Source organism: Rhipicephalus sanguineus, chromosome 3 (genome assembly GCF_013339695.2).
Source record: "Rhipicephalus sanguineus isolate Rsan-2018 chromosome 3, BIME_Rsan_1.4, whole genome shotgun sequence".
Lineage (NCBI taxonomy): Eukaryota > Metazoa > Arthropoda > Arachnida > Ixodida > Ixodidae > Rhipicephalus > Rhipicephalus sanguineus.
Genome location: NC_051178.1, coordinates 73,399,721 through 73,424,576, shown reverse-complemented (window position 1 = coordinate 73,424,576; position 24,856 = coordinate 73,399,721).

The window sequence follows — 24,856 nt, the reverse complement described above, 5'->3', positions numbered from 1 at the left end:
GATATAGCGCCTTTCTGAGATATCAATTAATGCTATTTGTTGCCATATCGCTGAAACTACCAGCAGTATATTTGCTGGTGAGTCTGCTAGTAGTTTGCCTGCACTGTCAGTCAACGGTCTTTCTATACAAATACCGGAACGCTTCCTCCACCCATCTGCACTCCTTCAATTTTTAAAACCCTTTCGGAATCTAATTTTGTTAAGGACTTCTCTCACGTCAAATCTTGTTTGTTCCATATCGCCCTTTGCAGCCTCATTTGGCACCTTGCATTGAGCGCCCAATGCGAGGCGTCCCATAGTTGTTTGATTCACATCCAGTCCGGACTATACCACTGAGTCCCCAAATGTAAGTTCAGGAACCAGCGCAGTTCTCCACGAACTTCGAATCATCTCCTATTGTAACCCCACAAAGCTCTCTGCTTTCCAGCATTGGTCCTCCTGTTCGGTGCCATGGCTTTTTCCTGCATCTCCATGTATTTGTCATCCTCATTCACCCATACTCTGAGGTACTTGTATTCTCTTAGTCTTAGTATTTTCTGGTCCTGTACTGATGCCGCCTGATTATCGAGATCATTGAATAACATCAATCCACATTTTGTTACTCTACATCTCAGTCCTAGAGCTTCACATTCCATTCCGCTGTCCGCAAATCAGACCATGTCATCAGCGAACAATAAACCAGGAAGCTGCTGCTCTATCACGTCGGCCTGTTTATGTGACAGATCAAAACCAATGTTCCTACCTTTCAATGCTTTTTTCACCCTCACCATGGACAGTGTGAATAACAGCGGGAACAATGGCCATTCCTGCCTCAGCCCGTTTTCTGGTCCACTAGTTCTCCTTCAGATGCGTTCTTTTTCATAGCAGAGAACTACCCTGGCCGTTGTTTTTAAACAAATCGGACACTACCTTTAGGATGCAACTTAGCGCCTCGTACCCTTACATTTTGTTTACTCCTTCATCTAAAATATGTCGTAGCATTGTGACAGACTTCCTACCTAGCGATGTTATATAGCTACGAAATACCCAACGATCGGCCTTCTTCTTCTCGTGGTATTCTGTCACACAACGGTCATCTTCACCTTTCATCTTTCCGTTGACCAATATATTAACAACGGTTGTTTTCTCTAGATATACATACAATCTTTCGTTACCTTCGTTCTCCGGCCGCATCGCCTTGCGGCTATATTTGTTAGTTGTTTTTCATTTAAATATGAACTGCGCAACTTTGATTCATACTCTCTTTTCCACTTCTAGAGGGTTTGCCAAATATCACGCAGCACGATTTAAAAAAAGAGGAACGCTGTTGCGCTGAGCACACCTAGTGCATATTGTTCCGAGTATACTGCAGTAGCCACTACTAATTTTTTCGTTAATGAGGTTTATTTAATTAGTCCTATTATGTTTCCAACTCCACAAATACTAACCTAATCATTAAAATGCCAATGAGGCATATGTAGGCATGTTCAAAGGACATCTAACTGCGTTATTTAGATGTCATTTGAGCATGCGTACATATGCCCCGTTGACATTTTAACGATTAGGTGAGTACTTGTTGAGTGAGAAACATGACTAGGACTTAATAAGTAAAGCTTATTAACGAACAAATTAGTAATGGCCACAACAGTATACTGAGAACAATATGCACTAGGTGTGTTTCGAGTAACGACGTTACTTCTAAGTAAATCGTGCTGCGTGATATTTGTGACATCCTGTATATCCCATTTGTAATGTTATGCGTTTATAATCCCTAGCAAAGCTGGTAATGCATTCCTTTTCTAATCTCAGTTCCCTCAGCCTGTCATAAATTCCGTCTGTCATGAGACAATAATCACTGTTCGATTGCCTGTTTCCGACTTCACACGTGATTCACCCATAACAATTAGGCCTCATGTTGACTATGTCAGGACCACGGTGTAAGAAAAATAATTTAGGTGTGGACACTCCGCCCGACGGCGCGTCCACATAATGTTCGCCTCTTTCCTCCTCTCGGCCCCCATGTCGCAGCGCCTCCCACGCAACCGCGGCCGGCGCATGTACTATAGAAGACGAGCTGCGTGCGTAGCGTCCGTAACGGCGTTGCGCACGTGAGAAGTCAGCGAGCAGAAAGACTGCTCACGCGCTCTAAGCAAGACGCCGCGCTTTTACGTACGCAACGCTGTTAGGGACGCTATGTGCGTCGGGTATAATCCTTTTTTTTTTTTCCTAACGCCGTGCAGCCAATTCCGGCGTTCGCCGCACGTCGCATTTTTCGGTCGCGAGCACGGTCGCAAGAAACGTGGTATGCGTTCCTTGCTCTAGTTGCTAGCGTGCACGGTTAAAAAAAATGCAATGAGGTGAAAAAAAATGAAGAAAAATGCGCGTTCGCCTCGCCGCAATAGGTTTCTTAAGCCCCTAGTGTGCCTCGATGTGTGCAAAACGCGCAACAAAACGCGCATCAAGGCACCCATAAGCCTCCATGTCGCAGCGCCCCCCACGAAACTGCGGCCGGCGCATGTATTAAAGGCGAACATTATCTGGACACGCTGTCCTTCGCGGCGGGCCGAGAGTGTCCACACCTAAATTATTTTTCTTACACCGTGGTCAGGACTAGGTTGCTGGCATTGGTCTAGCAGTAACTTCCCGCTGGTGTCTGTAAAAACATCAAGGTGATGTATGTGGGCATTCATGCCCCCTACCAGGATGATTTCGGCCCTGTAGCAAGGTTTCTTAATACCTGTACTTATTCAATTCACGGCCTCCTGATTCTTTTATCCACAGCTATTTCCCTTTCTTCCTAAGCTACCCCTTTCCACTTACTGTGTCGGAAACCCAGAGGTGCTCTGCCCACATTTGTTTCACTCTATCCCATTAGGCTCTGCGATGACATGGGATACAAAGACCCCCACCTTTCCTTTATGGTTTTGTCCTATTGCACACTTCCCTAACATAATTTCCAATATCTCGTGGACCTTTCAAGTGTCTAAGGTGTGTTTAGGTAACCGCATCTACACCTATCTATTCCTTACCTAACCTCTCCTCAATTTCTAATCATTTTGCCTTTTTTTTCTGCAATACTGCATAAGTTATTACACAACAGACCCTATTCATAGTTCTTTTTACCTTTGTTTCGTTCATCGCAATGGTACCTGCCAAATAGTCGCCCTGGTTAGTTTCTTTGCTACACACTACCCTGGACTCCGGCGGACTGCTGCGCCCCCCACTACCAGTCGCCGACCCACTTCATGGCCCACCAAACCTCGTCATAGCCCACCAAAGAGACGTCTGTAGCTTTTGAAACCACCCCGCCTGTGCATTTCTTTATGTCCACGACCTCGAAACCTTTCTCTCGACTTATTCTCCACATCGTTTTGCTGGCGGTGACAACCGATCATTCTAGGTGGCGATCACGCACTGACACCTCTAGTACTGGGCATAACACAATTTGCTCCTCGCAGGACACGGCGCATGCCATGGACCCTATTTGTCAAGCTCCTCGCCAATCCTGCTGATTTTTAAGGCGAAAGCCTGATATGCCTCACTAAACACGAAATTTGACCGTCGGCGTCGCCGGTGCCTCGCGTCCTGTGGCATCGTGGACGACTGGTGCAAAAAATCCTAATTCAAGTGATGACGGCACCATATGGCGTCATCGTGACGCAACAGATCGCAAAATTTTGTGATGTAAGGATGACAACACGAAATCTGGCGTGACGTCATGTGACGTAACGCCACGCAATACCGTTGTAGCGCCCTACTTTGGGCGGCAAACAAAACAGGATAGAGCGCGACCTTAAGAGAATAAAATAAAGACGGCGCTTCGCAGTGACACGTGAAGCCACGGCTCGTGTTCCCTGCTGCCGCCGATTCTGGTTCAGCCGCCTCGTTCCTTCGCTCCTGTGGCATAAGCCTACAGAGTCATCACATGACATCATATCTTGGTCAAAGGTGGGCTTATCACGGAGGCAGTGCAAAACCAGGTGAGGTGCATCCGATCCTGGAGGCAGTGCGAAGCCACGCTAGGTGCACAAAATTTCGGAGGGGGGCGAGGCAGGATAAATATATCTAGAGAGCTTACACGACAGGCCGTTCATATAGGCTTCCTAATACATCTACTGAGAAGAAAAAGAAGGCTTTCGCTTTCGAGTCTTCTTAGGTGAATGCGCAAGGGACCCTGTGATTTTTATTGCGATAGCAATTATATGGACGCTCTCGGCTGATCTTTGCCTTCGCCGTCGCCGTCATGCCCCGGATATGTATATGTATGTATATATATAAAAATGCGCGAAGAGAAATAAAGCAGAAGAAAGACATTCCGAAGCACCCGACCGGGGATTCCAACATTTGGCACTTCTACAATTACTAACAGGTAGCATCCATCATGTCTACCTCCGAGGTTTTCTCTTGCTTGTCCAATGACTGACCCCAGCGTATCCCAAGGGAACGTCCCCATCGAAACTCTTTTTACCTCTCTTCACCCTACCCTTGATTTTCTTGGCGCATTTAACAAAATTCTTCGCCTAACGTAGCCGGCAATAGCAACATGCTCTAGCCCTCCCGCTGAGATGAGGTGCTTCTGGCTCGTGACTTGGTTACATGTTCGTGTCGTGGCTGACATTTTGTCCTTTCCCTTACTCAAAGCAACTTCACAAAAGCTAAGCCTTGTGGCCATTGCAACTGTGATTACCCTGTCAAATTCTCTTTCCGCTTCCACAGTGAGAGGGGGGGGGGGTAGATGCCCTAATCTTCTCTTCAAGGACTGTACCTTCTGTTTATATTGCGGAACTTCAATAGCTTTTCTTAGGTTACTTTAAGCCTTAACCCTATAGCCCTCATTTTTTCTCGTTACGTTGCCAAAGCGTCCTCTGGCTGTCCAATTCTATCGATTAGCGCAATCTGGGATGCTGCCTTTTTTCCAGATTTGCTTCGACCTCACATTGACGGCACATGACTTCTAGTTTTTTCCGCCTTCTCATCCGCACAAACGTATATTCAATCCAGCTCCGCACACTGAACACATCACACTACTTTCACCGTGGCTGGACCAATGTACGAATGTCAGCGTGTTGCAAGAATGACACGCTGGAAAGAAATACAAACACAACCTACTACATACACTGTCCAAGCACAAGTACAAAAAAAGAGAACACAATCGCTGCCATGCCCTCCAAATCGCCACACTCATAGTGAACACGATTTCAAACAACGCCTCCTAATAACCTCAGTACACTGCCATCCAAAGTTTGACATAATGTATGTGCATGCAAGCGGTCGGTCGCACGTTCGCACTGCGGCCACGAGCTGTCAGAAAAAAAAAAACGTGAATAACAACCTTGGCCCCAAAAATCCAGTACTTAGTAAAAGTAAATCAAGAAAGATAGCCGCAAGTGCACTTCCCTCTACTGGCTAATCTAATCTACAAAAACGAAAAGAACAGCCTATCTCCAGCACACGTGGCAGCACGTGCATCCGCGCATCGGCAACCACAGCCGCAAAAAGAAAGCCAAAGAAAGAAAGAAAACTACTAGGATATACCCGAATAACTTCCCGCTGCTACATTATGTTCTAATGTCTAGAAAACGGAAGATAAAGGTGCGCTCAAAGCCGGCGAAAACATATATATATATATATATATCTGCTGCCGCCATTCTGGAGTCTTCGAAATACACATCCGAACACTCCAGCAGCTGGATTTTCGATGTACTACAAGGATGGCACCCATATGCTGTTAAAGTGACGAGTACTGTGGAGCATTCTATGACTGGGAAGCGCATGCCATCATTCGAAGGAGCGTTCACCACGTCAGCCTCCAACAGCTGAAGCCCTGGGGCTCGACTGCCAGTGCCGCCGGGCGGCCAACGCTTTTCTATTGAGGGCAGAGGTACTTCGACCTAGTACTGTCTAGCATACTGGTACTTATATCGAAAGGCGGCTTCTTCCTCCTCTCTCTACACAAAATACGAGAAGGGGCAAAGTGCGCCACGCTTCTGTATATGAGGTGCGCGAAATGGCATCATTAAAAGTCTCAAAGCCCTACCACTCCCAGATACACCACTCTCTCGCGACATGTGATTCTTCTATGCCGTACTTGCGCATCCACTGTCCTTCAGTAGTCTTTCTGTAGCCGTATAGAAGCCAACGGGCAGCTTTTCGCTCGCATGAACGTTTTGATTCTCAGAAAATTTTGAAAAGAGGCTGCTTTTTATTGCTGCTTCTTACAAATAATTTTTTATATTAACTACAATAGCAGCGTGATTTGTCTTCACAACAATGAAAAAATGGCAGCGTTGCGAGCCGCGAATTAGGAAGAAGAAATGTTAACTCAGTAGTTTTAAATCTTCATATATACAATTATTGGCCAATCCTTCAGTGTGGGTATGAGCCATGTGTAGAGGCACATCATCATTATCATCATTGCTGCAGAGGAGCTTTCCTCCGCATCTGCCGAGGTAATGGTGATGCCGAAATCCAACAACGAACAGTTACGCGCATTAAGCCATCCAGGAGCTGCATTAAGCTCAGCCGACTCAAGAGAGACTGCTTCGCAGCATCGTTCATCTGTGGCCACGCATCACGCTCTGCGTAACACGTCGTACAGGTGTACCCCAACGCTTTTCGTATGCCCGGTCATCGCTGCTGCAGTCACTGGCGCCGCAATCTTCCTCCAGCTCTTCAAGACGTCAGAAGACACGTTATCCAAGGACCCGGCCATTCACTCCCACAGTAGAAGCATGGAGGCGATGCTACAAATGCTCTGGCGAACAGGCAACAGCACGCTCGATCCCTGCAAGGACTTCTATCGGTATGTCTGCTACAATTACATCACTGTGCACGAAGAAAATGCGTACTTCAATGCCATGAAATCGCCCAGCCTCGTCTTGCAAGGCATGTCCAGTAACGAAGCCGGACGAGCTCTGTTTACGTACTATAGAAGTTGCATTTTTAGTCCCCGGACTCCCATAGACAGCCTAAAGGACGCCCTCAGAGCTCTTCTGCATGTACTGTATGTTTCTTTGGACATGACGTCCCTGCGAATGCTCGTTATGATCGTAAAGCTCAACCTGGTGTACGGTATTCAAACGGATCCGGTAGTTTACCAGAACTTTCAGGGAAGACAACCAGCAATCGTCAGTGATATAGTTGATTTTGAAGAAATGTATGACTCACTGAGTCCGGATGGCCCACAAGATCTCTTCGTTCTATCTGATGAATACGACATCTGTGGAAATAATTTTCATAGTGAGGTGTTGGAGAGAATGTACTCTGCGGGTCTCACGGAATTGATATCAGCAATAAACGTAAATGTCACCTTCAATCAAATCGTGGAGTTCGTCGGGAAGTTTTGCAGCGTCACTAACAATGATCTGCCCATTCAAGCGAACGACACCGTTTTGGGAAGCATTGTGAACGGAGTATCAGCAAGGCTGTGGAAGGATATTGTTGAAGCATACACACAAACTAAAGTGAATCGAACGATCCTGAGTCCTGTAGACGTTCTCAAGCACCGTTTCGCTCTTCTGACAAACAGTAGCATGACACCGGTGGCAGCGGCACTGGTTGTGCTACACGCAAGCTTTGTGCTCGCACTAGACACTGAGGAAGAAAAATTAAGAACGAGCGACCGCTATTTATTCTGTCACTTATCCTCGTATGAAATGTATCCACTTTGGATCCTCAGTCATATTATGTCATTCGGCGTTGAAACCGAACACAATGGCGTGGTTATGCGTGTTTTCAACACCTTGGTGGACACAATCGGCACCGAGATAGACGAAACATTTCCGTTAAAACTTCCTTTTCCCGCCAGTCACTTGCTGAAGAAAATTACACTGGTTCTTCCCCATCACCTTTACCCAGTAGACACAGTGATACCGAAATTAGACAGCAACTTTTTCAGTAATACCCTCAAGATACGAGACCATAGACTGGATTCTTGGAGCTACAAGGCACCTTCTGAAATTCCACAGAGACTTGCCACGTATTTGCACCCGCGATACGGAGTTCAGTCCGGATGCTTCACGGTTCTTCCACTGCTGGTGTACAGTGCCGCTAAACTGCAGCATACGATGACCGTGCTCCCGATGGCGGTGTTAGGTTTCGTAATAGCGGACAGCTTATGGACTATTGTGCTCGATACAAACTGGACCGGTTTGCGAGGCGCTGCCATCGAGAATTCTTTGTGCAGTGACGGAGGCAGTGTTGACCGAACCGCCCCAGTGGACCTTTTCATCAAGCACCCCCTACTTGCTATCCGCTCGACTGTACGTGCTTTTAAGACAGCAGACTGGCACAAGAAGGAAATCTATTTCGGACAGTGGCGCACATCTCTCAGCCAAATTTTTTATCGATTGCTCCTTGTATTCCATTACTGCGCGGGTAAACAGAACGCTACATATCTGGAAGAGGAGGTCCTCTCTATTCAGACTGAAATTCGTGACTTTTCTGAGTCGTTTGACTGCTGACATGACTTGTTCGGGACGGCTGCAAGGACATGGAATAAATGTTTAAAGGGATTATGTATACCTTAGATGGTTTTTCACTTGGTAGAAGAGTCAAAGTAAATGCTTATTAAAGAATGAGGAAGTTGTCCCTCTGCAGTATAGGTTGTCTGCTGTTGAGCATCTCTGTGACACGCACGCACGCACGCACGCACGTACACGTACGCACACACACACACACACACACACACACACACACACACACACACACACACACACACACACACACACACACACACACACACACACACACACACACACACACACACACACACACACACACACACACACACACACGCGCGCGCGCGAGAGAGAGAGAGGGTTAAAGTGGCTGCGATATGTAAAATTCAGTAAACAATAATTATTGCGTAATGAGAGACCTACTTCAACACAACCGGTTTATTGAAAATTCTGGAAACCTTGTTTTCCATATTAGGACGAGGGTACCTCTTTAGAGCCATTCAATCGTAATGTCTTGGCAAATACGTTTTCCTGAAAGGCATTGTGCAGAATCGAAAATTTATTATGTAAAAGAACTCATTCGAAGTAGCACGGGGGTGAAAGCTTACAACTGAATTATGACGCCCAAAAAGGCCTTGCGACATACGGTAGTAAAAGCGGCTTGTTTTGAATGGTATAGCTCGACCGGCTCAGGCAAAATGGAGCGAACGGAACATGTGGCAAACATGTCTTATCTCCGCTAAGACAAGAAGAAGACTTATGTGAAGCTGCTGTGTTATTAACGCGATGGCGTTAAAGAGCTCGTTTCGCAGAAATTCCGGGGTCGGCGTCGGTGTCGGCGTCGTTGGTAGTGGGCGAAAAATTGTGAAAGATGGAAACAAAATAAATAATAAAAAAACTTCAATTCGAGTGAAATCGAACCCAGGCCTTCTGCGTGGCATGTAGGTGTTCTACCTCAGGGCGGCGCCATTGCTTCAAACTGCTTTGGAAAACAGCACCATATGAACCTCCTGCAGTGGAAGGAGTCGCCTTCACACATGTAGTATAGCGAGTCTGAAGCGTATAGCAGGAATGCAAGAAGTTTACGTGTTTACAGCTTGAGAACAGAGAGTAGACTAACATTTATTCCAAAACAAAAATAGCTTTGCTGATTGGCTGTGGAGGAATTTTTAGTGTCGGGGGAGCTGTCAAGATACCAAGAACCAGCGAGGCCTAACTATAACCGGCAAGGGGGAACCGGCTTTCTGAAGAGCGAGAAGAATGTCTCCGTAGATCACTGAAAAGCACAGGTCCCATCGATGGGTACTTGACAGTTCAGTATACGAGAAAAATAATGCGAGGAACGGTCAGTATACGCATTCAAGTCGAGTAGTAAAGCACCACGTGTCGCGCCACGTGAATTGTAGAATGGGCCGATGCTTCAACGCTGCCACATCATTACAGGTGACTGTTCCACAACTGATCATAATTAGTAGCCACACTTTCAACAGGGGTCTCGCGAGGAGCCACGGTTGCGGTAGCATTGTTGCACACGTTGCAGTTGCATAGAGCTTGCGCCAGGGGTCCCGCCAAGCCAATTGGCGTAACATTTGGCGCGAAATTGCGCAATGTGTATGTTCACCAGCTTCGCCTTCACGAGTAGAACGCGACAACGTAATCAGGCTCCGTTCGCATTGCCTTCTCAGTCGCTAGCCTTGCTTCGCTTCTCGGTGCACACCTTAACCTTGGCGCAAAGAAAGGAACGTCTCGCGAAAATTGGCTGTTTCAAATCGTCCTGGAATGCGTACTGCAAGTGCAGTTGGGAAGTGTCCACAACGCCATAATTCTTCTTTTTTGAGGTTTGAAGTGCCCACTACGCGTCCCTAAAACGACACGCGCACTTGCACGCTTCGTGGATGCTGTTGTTCCTGCTGATAATGATTAATTACGAATGAGCACTGTGTGATGGTTGGGCCATTAAACCACCCATTGGTTGCGCAGTTCAGATGATTTCATGACTGGCGCTAACATGCGCGTCTGCCACGCAATGTTATATGCGTTAAGGAGACTCCTTGTTTTACATTGTTGTTGACATTGATAGAGCGTTGTTTTTAGGGGCGAAGCTCCTAAAGCCGTGGGTCTGTCCTTCCTCTGTGACCGGTTTGTAACCACCTAGTTGGGGCCACCTCTAGCTCGTGAGAAGCGCGCGTTCTGGAATGCAGTAGTAGAAGAAGAAGACGACGTTGACGAGTGAGACTCTCGTGGGTGTTGACGTCACTCGTCAACGTCGTCTTCTTCTTCTACTGCATACCAGAACGCGCGCTTCTCACGAGCTAGAGGTGGCCCCAACTAGGCGGTTACAAACCGGTCACAGAGGGAGGACCTCTCTCGCTTCATTTAACGGACCATAAAGCCGTCGTAATGAAGGGACCTCGCAATCCAGCTGCCATGACAACGAAGAAATGAAAAGAAAAAAAAACGAAGAAACGAAACAACAAAACGAACAAGAACAAAATAAAAGTTGATTTGTATAATATACGCACAGTCTTACATCTTTCTTAATGATGTATTGGGCTAACTTTCACGACAGAGTTACGGTTTACCGACGATCTCCGCCTCTCGAGCTTCGCCCACTTATCATCATTCATTCCGTGGATATGGCGTCATTTTTTTTTGTAGAATCAGTCTGACGTAGTGGCATGGCTTCGTGGTAGAGCACCTGCTTGCCAAGCAGAATGCCTGGGCTTGATTCCCACTCGAACTGAATATGTTTATTATTTATTTGCATCTATCTTGAAGGTAGACGAAGAAGACGCTGATTAGGACAGTTCTGCAAACATCGGCCGCTTTCTAGAATGTTTTCGTCTGGATTTTCGAGATTTTCCGAGTGGATTTTGGTACCAAAAGACGCCTAAAGACGAGAGGACAACACCGATACCAAGTTTGGCTGGTGGGTGGACTTTTCGTTTTTCCAAGTGTATTTCGCCCGGATCGCGCTGCCGAGAGCTAGCCTCACCCCGGGCGCGGCATCCGAGCGCCGTACCCACCTACTTTTCTAAACGAACATGGAAGTTTCCGTGGAAGGGGAGGAATTGCTCCCCGAAATGTTTTCGGAAGATCTGGGCTGGCAGACGGCCGTTGCCAGGCGTTCGTCGAGAAGAGCAGCAAGTACCGTCGAATCGAAGAAGGAAGATGTTAGACCTAGCGCCAGTACATCTGCCGGGCATCGGCAGAATGGAGAGTGGAATAAGAAAAGAGTGATCAAGGCAGGACGCATGCCCCCGCTCCCTAAAGACGACGCTAAGATCATAATAAGGCCAAGGGGAGGCTTGGATGTGTCCAAGGTTGGTGCAACGAACGTAGGCAGAGCAATCATGGCAGCAGCAGGAGTCACTGAAGCCCATGCTGGAGCAGATGTCATCTGCCCGAACTTGCAGCAAAACATAATCGTGGTTAGCACGCCAGACAGGGACAATGCAGCAAGATACACTAGAATCAAGTCAATCGTGGTGATGGGAAAAGAACACGAGGTCAGTGCCTACGAAGCGGCGCCGCACTGTACTTGTAAGGGGGTGATTAGAGGCATCACCCTGAGCGACAGCCCTGAGGAGTTGGAGAGGAACATCATCAATGCCAGAAATCCGCTGGCTCTGGCGGCGAAAAGGATCAAGAACACGGGCTCAGTTATTGTGGCATTCGACGGCTGGAAAGTTCCGAACTTTGTGCGCTACGGACCAGTGTTGGTGAGGTGCTGTTTGTATCGAAAACAAGTGGACAACTGCTATGCATGTGGCAGATTGGGACATCGGGCCGATGTGTGCCCCACCCCGAACGAAACTATTTGTAGGGGATGCAGCGCTCCGAACCCGGACGAGCAGCATCAATGTATTCCGAAGTGCAAGCTGTGCGATGGTGCGCACATGACAGCAGCCAAAGTGTGCAGACACCGGTACCAGATCCCGTACGTGGTAAGGAGAAGAAGATGGGAAAGGACGGCAGAAGCCTCCAGAAACCGAGACTCGACCCCACCATCTGGCAGCGGTGACAGCAAGCAGACTCAGCAGCTTTCGACACAAGGGCACAGAGGACGCTCCAGGTGCAGACGGCGTTCCCGGTCGACAGGGCGCTCTCGGTCGACAGGGCGCTCCCGGTCCACAGGGCGCTCCAGTTCCTCGTCCACGGCCAGGGGGCGTTCCAGCTACCAATGTAACCGAGGCGGAGGAGGACTGCACGTCAAGTTCCAGCCGACTTGGGCTGATCGTGTCCGTGGAGACGTCACCGGAAAACAGGTAACGCAGGGTTTGCCGCCAGAGCATGAAAACGACAGGCTTGCGCAATTAGAACGCGAAAACGAGATGATGAGGAATACGATAGCAAAACTCATGGCAGAAATGGCCGAGATTAGGAGAGGCAAGGGAGAGCTCTCTAGCTTGGCAGACAAGCAAATAGCTGAGTCGGTACCGACGGAGATACCCGTGGTGGCCGCCTGTGACGTGGAGAGGCCCGCCAAAAAGAGGGCCATTGGTGGAGAGCAGGAGACAATGGCGAGCAGAGCAAAGTCAGAGATTCGCGAGATGCTCTCTTCTCTGAGCGAGAGCGTGAAGCAGATGAATGAAACGGTCTCCCACCTCCAGTGCAGCATGCTAACCATGGAAGAGAGGTACCATCAGCGCTTTTGCAAAATAGAATCGTTTCTAGAAAATGTGGCAATGGGCCCGCGGCCGCTCCAGGCAATGGCCTCAGCCGGTGAGAACGTGAGGGCTTTCGAGATGGTCAGTGAACCAATTCAGCAACAGCCACAGGATGGCCAAGCAAACTAATTGTTTTAGAATATGGCAATGGAACTGCAGGGGGTTTCTCCACAAGAGGTTCCCCTTGCAGCAATTTATTCGCACACAAGAGGAGAAACCACACGTGGTACTCCTGCAAGAAACACTAACCGAAAGTGTAGGTCTACCTGGCTACCGATCTGTTGCAAAGCACGATGAAGGAAGAGGCGTCGGTGTCTTGATAAGCAAGAGGCTGACACATACCACCCACGACCTGCAAGTGGCTTCAAGTAAAATCGAATACATAATGATAGAAATCATTCCTGGACCCGTGAGTAGGGGGAGCATCTTCATCTTGAATGTCTACAGCAGCCCAAAAGACTTGAGGCAGCGCTTTAAGACCCTCGTCTCCAGGGCATCACAGCTCGCCAGAGACTCCCCGCTGGTCATTGCTGGCGACTTTAATGCTCCCTATCACACCTGGGGCTATCCATATGATACACACAAGGGGGAGGATCTCTGGAGAGAGGCGCTCAACCGGGACCTGATGCTTCTCACCGACCCGTCATTCCCCACTAGATGTGGTACGTCGGCTAGCAGGGACACTACTCCTGACTTGACCTTCGTCAGAGGAGCGGCGGCAGCTAAGTGGGTCAACCTCAACATAGACCTGGGTAGTGACCACTACATCCTGGCCACGACCTTGCAGGTAGAGCAGAGAAAACTGCGCAAGTTTATGGTCACCGATTGGGACAAATTTCGCAAGATTAGGGAGGATTATGTGGAAGACGAGGAGAAGCCCGATCTCGAACGCTGGACCGACCAGATTGCACGAGATGTCAAGGCTGCCACCAAGGAAGTTAGCACGGACCTCCCGGTCGAGAAGATGGATAGCAGACTAGCACATCTGATCGAGGCCAAGAGGTCCCTCCTGTCCAGATGGAAGGGGCAGCGTCTCAACAGAAGGCTTCGCAAGAAGATTGCCGAAGTCAACAAAACAATAGAGGAGCATTGCAAGGTCCTTTCCAGGCAGCAGTGGGACGATGTCTGTAATTCCATCGATGGTCAAATGCGCCGTGCCGGGCCCTGGAACCTCCTCAAGCACTTGCTAGATGAGACAAATACCAAGTCGAATCAACGAAGCACGCTGGGACGCATTTTGCACGCAGCCAGACAGGAATCCACGGACGATGAAGTTATACAGACGCTTGTGAGCAAGTACCTACAGGTGGATTCCAGCCCGATGGATGATCGTCCCCTCAAGGATTATGAGGGCGTTGAGAACCCAGAGTTGGACGCAGAGTTTGGAGTTGAAGAAGTCAGGCAAGCCCTACACGACCTAAATGGCAAATCGGCACCCGGTCCAGACAAGATCACTAACAAGGCCCTAAGGAACCTGGATGACAAATCAATAGAGCACCTCACTGAGTTCATCAACATGTCATGGAGCAACGGAAATGTTCCAGCACTATGGAAGAAGGCCACCGTCATCCTTATTCCCAAGCCTGGAAAGCCACCCAGTCTCGACAATCTTAGGCCCATCTCGCTCACTTCGTGTGTGGGCAAGGTAGCCGAGCACGCAATCCTGAACAGGCTCTCCCGATACTTGGAAGACAATGACGTCTATCCCCACCACATGATAGGCTTCAGACCTGGGCTTTCTACTCAAGATGCCATGAAGCTAATCAAGAATCAGATCATTGATCGCAACACGAGGGACACGAGAGCCATTCTTGGCCTTGACTTGGAGAAGGCTTTCGACAACATCCTACACTCCTATGTTTTGGGAACGATCTCGAGCCTTGGTCTGGGCAAGAACTTTTATGACTACACGAGATCCTTTTTGGCGGGCAGAGAAGCCACCCTCAAAGTGGGAGACCTCGTTTCAGACTCCGTTAAACTTGGTTCTAAAGGTACGCCACAGGGGTCGGTCATATCCCCGACCCTCTTTAACCTCGCCATGATTGGTCTGTCCAAAAAACTCTCGGAGGTCGACGGCATTAATCATACTATATATGCAGACGACGTCACCATATGGTGCACCGGGGGCAGCGATGGCCATTTGGAAACTGCGCTTCAAGATGCCATCGAGGTCACAGAAAGCTACCTCAGACCTACTGGACTCCGATGCTCACCGCGGAAATCAGAGCTGCTACTTTACAGCCCCAAGCGCAGGGGCCCCAAACCGAAAGGTTGGAGGCCTGTAGAGGACATCGACATCACTCTAAGGACAAGTGAGGGTGGTATCATTCCCAGGGTGGACACCCTCCGCGTTCTGGGTATGATGATTGAGTCAAACGGTTCAAATAACCAGACTGTACTGAAGCTTACAAGGAAAACAGACAACGCCCTGAGGTTGATAAGAAGGGTTGCTAACCGGCAGCAAGGACTATGCGAGGACAACCTCATCAGGTTGGTGCATGCTTTCGTGATGTGTCACGTCACCTACGTAGCGGCAATGCACAACTGGCAGAGGTCGGAGCGGGACAAATTGAACACGTTGATAAGAAAAGCGGTGAAGAGAGCCCTCGGGCTTCCCATGTATACGTGCTCGGAGAGGCTGCTTCACCTCGGCGTGCACAACACGCTGGAAGAGATAGCTGAGTCACAAGAGAGGGCGCAGTTCACGAGACTTTCTACCACCAGTGCCGGGAGAAACATCCTGAAAGAGCTTGGAGTTCACCCGACAGAAATCGATACCCGCTACTGCAGCGTTCCTCGAGAACAAAGAGAGCGTATTACCGTGGCACCCATACCTCGGAATGTTCACCCTGAATACAATGTAGGCAGACGACGGGCTAGGGCTAAAGCCCTCCTGGAGAGTGCCCATGCACATGCCCGGAGTTGCTGTTTCGTTGACGCTGCACGGTACCCAAACGGAAAAGCATTCGTTGCAGTCGCTGTTGATCAAGATGGCATTATTACAAACTCCTCGTCGGTCCGGACCACAACGGCTGAGGTTGCCGAACAGGTCGCAATAGCCTTGGCCCTGCTAGACGACGGGAGAACAACAATATACAGTGACTCGAGATCAGCAGTTCGAGCATTCGGTAGGGGCACCATCTCAGAATCAGCCTTGCGGATCCTGCGAAATAAGGAGGTACAACAACACACAATCGTCTGGTTCCCAGCTCACATGGGACAGATCAAGGGCGCTCCGTCCAACCTCAACGAGAAGGCCCATAGAGCTGCGCGAGGAGTCGTCGACCGCGTAGCTACTGAACGGCATGACGATGAGGTTGTTGACAACAAAGATCCCCCAACGACGTACAATGAACTTTGCAAGAACTTTTATCTGAGGAGGCGAAAGTATCCGCCACCGCACAGTAAACTGAACAGGCCTCAGGCATTGACGCTCAGACTCCTGCAGGTCGGGGCATATCCCAGTCCCGCACTCTTGCACAAAATTTACCCAGAAATTCAGACGTCAAACACGTGCGCGCTTTGCTCAGACTTTGCCAGCTTAGATCATATGCTCTGGCGGTGCCCTGCGTTACGGGTTCAAAACGTTACATCGTCAAAGTGGGATGCTGCGCTACGCAGTACGGATTTCAGGACGCAGCTATGGGCAGTCCAACGGGCCCACGACGTGGCGGACAGGTTAGGCCTATCTGTCCCGACGTGGGAGCGGCCCGCTACGTGCTAGTTCACGCCCCGACGGACCTAAATAAAGTTTTTCCATACCATCTATCTTGAATTTTCGCTCAAGGACAACGCCGACTTGTTGCTCACAGCTAACGACGTCAGTGCTGATGTCGATGCCGGAATTTCTGCGAAACGAGCTCTTTAACGTGATCGCGTTAATACTGCCCGCCAGTGACAAACCGCTATGCCAAAATTCGTTATCATCGTCAGCAATAGCCGCATTAACAGCGGACTTCTAACACTAACGAGCCACTATAGTGCATTCGCGTAGGTGCGCACGTTGCCATGCAGATAAATACGGGGTGTTTTTTAACCATTTCAGCCCTAGATTTTTTATTTTGGTTGGAGACCTTTTTTAGGGGCGAAGCTCCTTATAGCATCACCTGGTCGGTCGTCGCTCCATGCGGCGTTCCCCAGCCGTCGCGTCTCCCGTATCATTCAATAGATGGCGCTGTCCCATAGAGATGCATAAGCGAGTACAAGTACCTCGGAGTATGGGTAAATGAGGGGGATAGATATATGGAGGTACAAGAGAAAGCATCGGTAGCAAAGGGAAAGAGGAATGCTGCAATTATGAAGCACAGAGCTTTATGGGGATACAATAGGTACGAGGTGCTTCGAGGGCTGTGGAAGGGTGTGATGGTTCCGGGGCTTACATTTGGGAACTCAGTGGTGTGCATGAAGTCAGAGGTGCAATCAGGAATGTATGTAAATCAAAGGACGGTGGGCCGCCTCGCGTTGGGCGCTCACGGGAAGACGACAAATGAGGCGGTAAAGGGTGATATGGGATGGACAGGCTTTGAAGTGAGGGAAGCGCAGAGCAAAATGAGATTCGAAGAGAGGCTGAGGAAAATGAAGGAGAGTAGATGGGCAGAGAAGGTTTTCAGGTATTTGTATAGAAAAAGCGTTGACACGCAGTGGAGAAAAAGAACTAGGAGGCTCACCAGTAAATATACGGCTGGCAGTGCGGGCGATATGGCAACAAGGAGCATTAAGCGGAAGGTCAGAGAGGCGGAGAGGACTTATTGGATGACAGCGATGGAAAAGAAGCCAGCTCTGAGTAACTACCGAAAAGGAAAAAACGAAATAAGGAGGGAAAGGTTTTATGATAATTCAAGGGGAAGCGCTTTACTGTTTGAAGCAAGGTCGGGCTGCCTTAGAACGCGTAGTTATAAAGCGAGATTCAGTAACGAAGAAGAACATTGTACATGCTGCGGGGGAACTAAGGAAACGATGGAACATGTACTGATTGAATGTGGCGATATTCACCCAGGTATACGTGTGGGCACGAGTCTACATGAAGCCTTGGGTTTTAGGGACAACAATGGAAAGCTGAACACGTCCGCGATAGAAATAAGTAAGAGACGGTTAGAGTATTGGTGGCAGAAAAGTAGAGATAAAGTACAAAAATAAATAATGGGGGAAAATAAGGTCATTCTGCCTTAAGAGGCAGAGAGATGGACCGTGAATTTATATTTTTTGGTATAATAACATAGATTTAATCAATGTAGATAAGGCATTAGGACAACATGAAACAAGGAAGCTTTTTTCTTCTTTCTCTTTTTTTCTCGCCTTCGAGCCTGGTGGCAGACATGTCACCGCCCCGTTATAAAGGGGACGCTCATAGCATCCATCCATCCATCCATGCAAACTGCAGTTGGTTGACGATATACTAGATGGCGCTGTCCAATAGAAATGTGTGCAATATGTGTTCAAAAAAAAAGAAAAAAGAGAAAAAAGGGAAGAAAATAAAAAAAAAGAAAAAAAGAAAAGAAAAAAGTGAAGAAAGAAGGAAAGAAAAGAAAAAAAGGAAAGAAAAAGCAGCGACACCCTGTACGCTAGATGGCGTGCAGTAACAAAGCGGCGTATAGCTTTAATTACTGCTGGCCGAAACCACTGAACATTTCACGGTTTAGCCATGATTGCTTCAGGAGCTTCGCCCAAGCTCTTCATCATTCACCCGTGGATATGCTGTAATTTTTTGTCCGTATTTTCCTAATAGTTAGGGCCTCAGAAGACCACAAACGAAACATCGAGCCAGTGGTGCAAGTATTTATGGAATAATTAGCACGGAATCAAATTAGGTCACCAGGGCTCAGTGGTTGTCAAATGAGAATAATGGCTTCTTTATTTCGGCTACTCCCTCGAGTACACAATATGTGAACCATCGTCTTATTCCTCAGTGCGACACTCCTTCAAACAGCGTCTGTACGACGTCCCGAAAACGGCGCTTACCCGCCTCAGCTGACCCACCTCGGCGTCACCCACGACGACGACGACGACGACGATGATGATGATGATGTGCCTCTACACATGGCTCATACCCACACTGGGGGATTGGCCAAGAATTGGTGATATGAAGTTTTAAACATGGTTAGTCATAACTAATGTTTAAAGACAAAAGGCAAGCAAACATATAAAAGGAACGAGTGCAATAATTATTTGTACATTCAGACCAGAATACTCATCCTAACGAGCAATTATAATAATTAAATTAATGTGTAACCGAACGTCTTATTCTTTTCTATTGTTTTTTTCCCTTATTGATTCATTGCTACTATAGGAATTCGTTTGAAATTAGGAATTTAAGAACGCATGACTTCCGTCAAGCTTCTTCATTGTGGGTCCCAGCTCCGCAAACAGGCTACAACTTTGGTGTCAATCGCAGTGGGGATGATTGAAGAATTATTCCTCCAAGAATGAGCAGTTTTGGTTTCATTTCCGAGGTGCTAGCGGGAATGTTGTGTGTTGGTGTCATTTGACACCGCCAGGGCCGAAAGGGTTAGAGAACGTAGCTCTTTAAACTCTTCGTTGCGCCGGGTAGCGCGAACAGTAATTATCATCGTTATGAATCGGTACGCAATCGCTTCGTCCTTTAACTGCTGCTTCGCTCCCGCAAAGCGCGCCGATTTCTCCGGCGTGGCCTGTAATAACCCTCATGGGCGAAAGAACGAGTACAGAGAGAGAGAGAGAGAAAGAAAGAAAGATATAAAGAGAGAAAAAATCTTGAAAAAAATTCGGCAGATTCCACGCCTTGTGGGAATCGGTTTCATGTGAAGCAATCAGTGAGTAGTCGTTTATGCTACATCTTTTTTGTCTTTGAGCCAAACGTTACGAGGTGGATCGACGTGTAGTAGCGTAGCAGTTGTGTGCCCATCGTGTCTTTGCCAGGCAGGTCGACTACACTGACATTTAAAGGGTAACTTATGGTATGACGTAACGTCAGCACTCAGTTTAGAGCATTGACGTCAGTATTATCGAAATTAACTGCACTTTACGGTGCGATGATGCGAATATCATACGCAACTTTCGTTACCGTATTCCTCCGGGGACGAGCAACGCCCGAATATAACTTGCTGAATCATAGGAATACAAATGTAATGTATCGCTGCGATTGTTTTAAAAGCGGAGACAAAAGTGGAGCCATAATTTACGTTAACCTGACACCTGTATTATATAGATATGATAAATATGTAATGTGTATTGTTATAAAATTAGATAGCAGCACTGGAACCACAATTTGCGCTGCACACACATTACACCGGCATAGAGTTTTTTTCCAAAGCACTTTCAAGACACGGCGTGGCTCTGTGGTAAAATACCTGACTGCCGCGCAGAATGCTTGGGTTCGATTCCTGCTGTAATTCTGATTTTTATTCGTTTTTATTCGTCGCGTCAACATCGCCGATGCCGGTTTTTCTTAACGCTCTCGCAAATTTCCGATGTCTGTGCCACACGTGTCTGGGGGAAAGGGTTTGACGACGTACGCGACATGATTTTCACGTTATTCGTGTCACGATCAGACAGTCATATTCGTCAAATGCTCTTACCCTCCCATGCCAATTTTGGTGTACACCAACCTAAGGATGTTATTACGAGATGAACAGGACCTAAGCGGTTAGATAGATAGATAGATAGAAACGCTCAAAGTGCCTGAGGTTTGCTAAGTAATGCTTCGCATTTAAAATTTCTGTTGAGGCGGCGGGATTCGAATCCCCGTACGCACGACCCGAAGGCGGGCGTCCTAAACACTCGGCTATACCGACACGCCAGCAGAGCATAGGATAGACTTGTATAGTATAGTATAGCAAGATGGCAGGAAAGGGAAGTGACAGTGAGGAGGACAGAAAGGAGGAGGGCAGAGAGTAAAGCATAGCCTAGAGAAAAAGAGAGAGAAAGAAAGTGAAAAAGACAGAAAGAAAAGGTAAGCAAGAGACAGATATAAAGAGAGAAGAAGAAATAGAATGAAAACGGAAGCGATAAATAGAGAGAGAAAAAGAAAGAAAGAAGGGAAAGAAGATAGAAATAGAGAAAAAGATGGATAGAGAGAGAAAGAAAGAAAAGAGAAATAAACAGAGACTAGAAAGACATAGAATAAACAGACAGATGACAGAAAAAAGAGAGGACGAGAGAAATAGAAAAATAAAAACAAGCAAATAAGGCCGCCCAGCTCTGCACTCTCTTCAGGCTTGGCACCACTAGTGGGAATCATCACGAAATAACTAGCCACGTGACAAAAAATCAGCTAACATCTAGCCAAGTGACTAGAATCACGTAACATCACGTAACATCCTGTAACGTGACTAAAAACCACGTGCCACTCACGAGACTAAAATCACGTAACATGCCGTAACTAGCAACGTGACTAGAATCATGTAACATCATGTAACTACTCACGTGACTAAAGATCACTAACATTTTGTCGGGCGACTAAAATCACGCAAGATTGCGTAATAGCTAGTAAAGTGATATGTCCCCTCCATAAACCACGTAACAGTTAGCAACGTGACATGTTCCTACCGAAAACCACGTAACATCTAGTCACGTGACTAATATCACAGCATCACGTAACATGGGACATCTCTAAGTCTAGCCAAGTCTAGGGTCTAGGGATACTTAGTACTATTAGCCAAAACTTAACATCTCAGCCAAAGCTTGGCGATACTAGCAAAACTTAGCTAGGTCGAACACTAGCTCCGCTGATGGTTCCAGCCTTGCCCCACTAGTGAAAGCTGCGCGTTTTTTAGGCAATAAAGATTTTCTATAACAATCATATCACAGTAATGCTCCTGTCGTTCTCGCACACGAACTCCACATCGAGGCGGCAATACTTTGGCGCAGCTGATATGATACTGTTGATACTAAATAACGAGAACTTATTAAATTACTGTTTATTTAATTACTTCAGGGCAGTAGTTTATATAAGAAAGCTGTAGTGCATGATAAGCTATGGCATACCCGTTTCTTAGAAAACACAAAACTTGCGTGTAGTTCGAGATATTCATCACTGAAACGCGACCACTCCTTTACGTCAGACCGAAACAACCGGTGACAACGAAATGATGAAATTTTAATGAAGGCGCGTCGCGGCAGCATATTTTCGCGAAAAGCGGTAAGTCATCTCACTTGTGCCAGAGCGTTGCCTTACGTTTACGTGTAGTGTTTGGCGCCTACCTGTTTCTTTCGAACTGTGCGCAAGACAACCGCAATATCAATCTTTTATTTATCTGGAAAGCATAAAACTCAGGGGCAGCCACTGCAGCACTTCTTCATGCAAACAGGCGAGATAGTTTTTCGCGCCTGTTGATAGTTTGAGAAAGGAAGAGACAAGCACAACACATCTCACGCAAACAGTAAGTTGTCCACTTGTGCATTTCAGAATGCTGGCCCACATTCCTGACCAGATTCTGCTTTGGCACGCCATCATACAAATTTCGTCACTTCACGGGTAGTCTCGGTCTGACGTAACAGAAAGGCCGCGTTTCCTGCCACCTCTCTGTTATAAAGAAGGACAACTGCGTCTTCTGCTTGTTTAGTCAACACAGACCTGAATCATGCTCAGCACTGTTCTTCAGCACAGGTCTTTCCGCTGCGAGACCAAAGGACAAAGGGCACGGGACTACAGAAAGAAGATCTCTTGCTCCAGATGTAAAGCTCGACACGCTACGAGCTCGTGTGATCCCAACAGAAGTTTGCGGAAGACAGAATATGTTGACACGAACATAAGCGAAACTACGACGGTCTGCGCATCACTTGTAAGACAACCCGTGAATGAAAGCTCCATCGCAAGCTCCACACCTGCCGCTATATGCGATGAGTTTTTGACGGTGGCAGACAGAGGGCCTTCATAGCTAAGCACCTGCAGCTGAAAAGCGTGAGGACAACTCAGATAACACACAGCACTTTAGCGAGTGCATCATACCAAGCGCCTAAGAGGCGTCAAATCGCAGAACCACGACTGCGAGGTCAGTTTTCTGAAGAGGAGATAGTCGTAGCAGTAATCGAGATGCTACACATCTGCCAGGACATCGAAGAGGCAACAATGGACGTAGCCTTGGTCGCGCCTCTAAAGAAGCTTTGAAAGGATGTCGTCGTTGAGCTAATACACCCACCTGTCATAACGAGCAGGGGTATGAGCGTACTGATCGGTTCCGATCAGATGTGGAAAGCCTTGACCGGAGAAGTTTCACGGTGCGAAGGCAACGAACCATTGATTGCACCTAAATGCAAGCTTAAATGGAGCTTCCAGGGAAGCACATTGCCCTTGATGTCTCGACCAACAGCTGCACGAATGATGGTGTGTGGGGTTAAAAATTCATTCTACCGAGTCCAACGAGTTTCTGCGCTTCTTGTGGGAACCTTAGAACATGGGAATTACAGAAACGACAGGCAAGCCACCTGAAACTAGGAAGACCATAAGAATTTTCTGAGAAAGCCATTAGGTTTCTCAGCGGAAGATACGAAATGGCCCTGCCTTGGAAGGATTGACTGGAAAAGCTTTTCAACCATCTCAACACCAAGAAGGGGCTGCTAGAAACGTATGGCCGTACCATACTGGAGTACTTGCGAGCAGGACGCGCTGAAGTCGTCAGTGATGCCCCTTCCGACGTGACGAAGTTATATTATATGCCGCACAAGGAAGTCATTCGTGAACAAGCGATGGCGACGAAAATTCGAGTGATGTTTGACGCTACGCCGCATGCCATAGGATGCAACTCACTTAACGACTACCTTGATAAACGTGACAACAAAAACGTGACAAGTTTTTCAAGGCAGTCTTCAGAACGCATCCGGTGGCAATGGTCGCAGACGTCGAAAAGGCATTCCGTCAGATTGCAATACGGGAGGAAGACAAAGAAGCTTTCCGCTTTCTCTGGTTTGCAGAAGGAGATTTATCCAAGGTCAGGCTGCAAGGGTGGAGGATGACACAAGTGCAGTTCGGAGCCACATGTAGCGCATTCTTGCTTACATCTACTGTTCTCTAGCACGTGAAAATAACACCGGATGCCATGCTACATCCGAAAGCGCAGCAGAAGCCCATTGCAACCAACCGTGACGTCGGTCTTGTGTGCAAGGTATCTCAGAGCACAATGCACGCGGAATGGAAAGTGCGTACCCATAAAACACATGCGCCGAGAACCAGCGAGCCCGCGCTTCGAGAGCAAAGATAGCAATCGCGAGCGACTGTAAACATACGAACGCTCCGAGTTGTCTCACGTGACGGCAGTTGGCCAATGCCGACGCGGCGTCAGCCTCGGAGAGGGCAGAGGAGAGAGAAAGGAGAGGAGGTGCGCTTTTATGCACGTATGTCACTACTTTACGAAGTTTCAGGGACTTTAGTAGACAGTCCCTTTAATGTGGTACTGTACCACTTTTCGATGTAATCACTGAATGGCCTCAGTTTCTGAGTTTAATGTTTCACGAATTGATTGCCGCAAAGATTTTTCAAATTCGTCAACAACGAGTGGGCTTGCAGGCACTTGTCGCACAATTTAAAAAGCTTCCCCTCTTCTCTCGTCCCAAAGGGCTCGCAGGTAGCTACACACGGAGGGATGGCACTGGGAAAAGATGTTATTTCTGCGCGTGTCATGGCCTTGAGTGCGCGCGATGGAACGCGATCGCTATGTCCCCCTGTGACTCCTGTGCGCGAGTGTGGCTCACTATGTTATGTTAGCAAGCTGTAGATAATGTACAGTCATCATCATCATCATCATCATCATCATCATCATCATCATCATCAGCCTG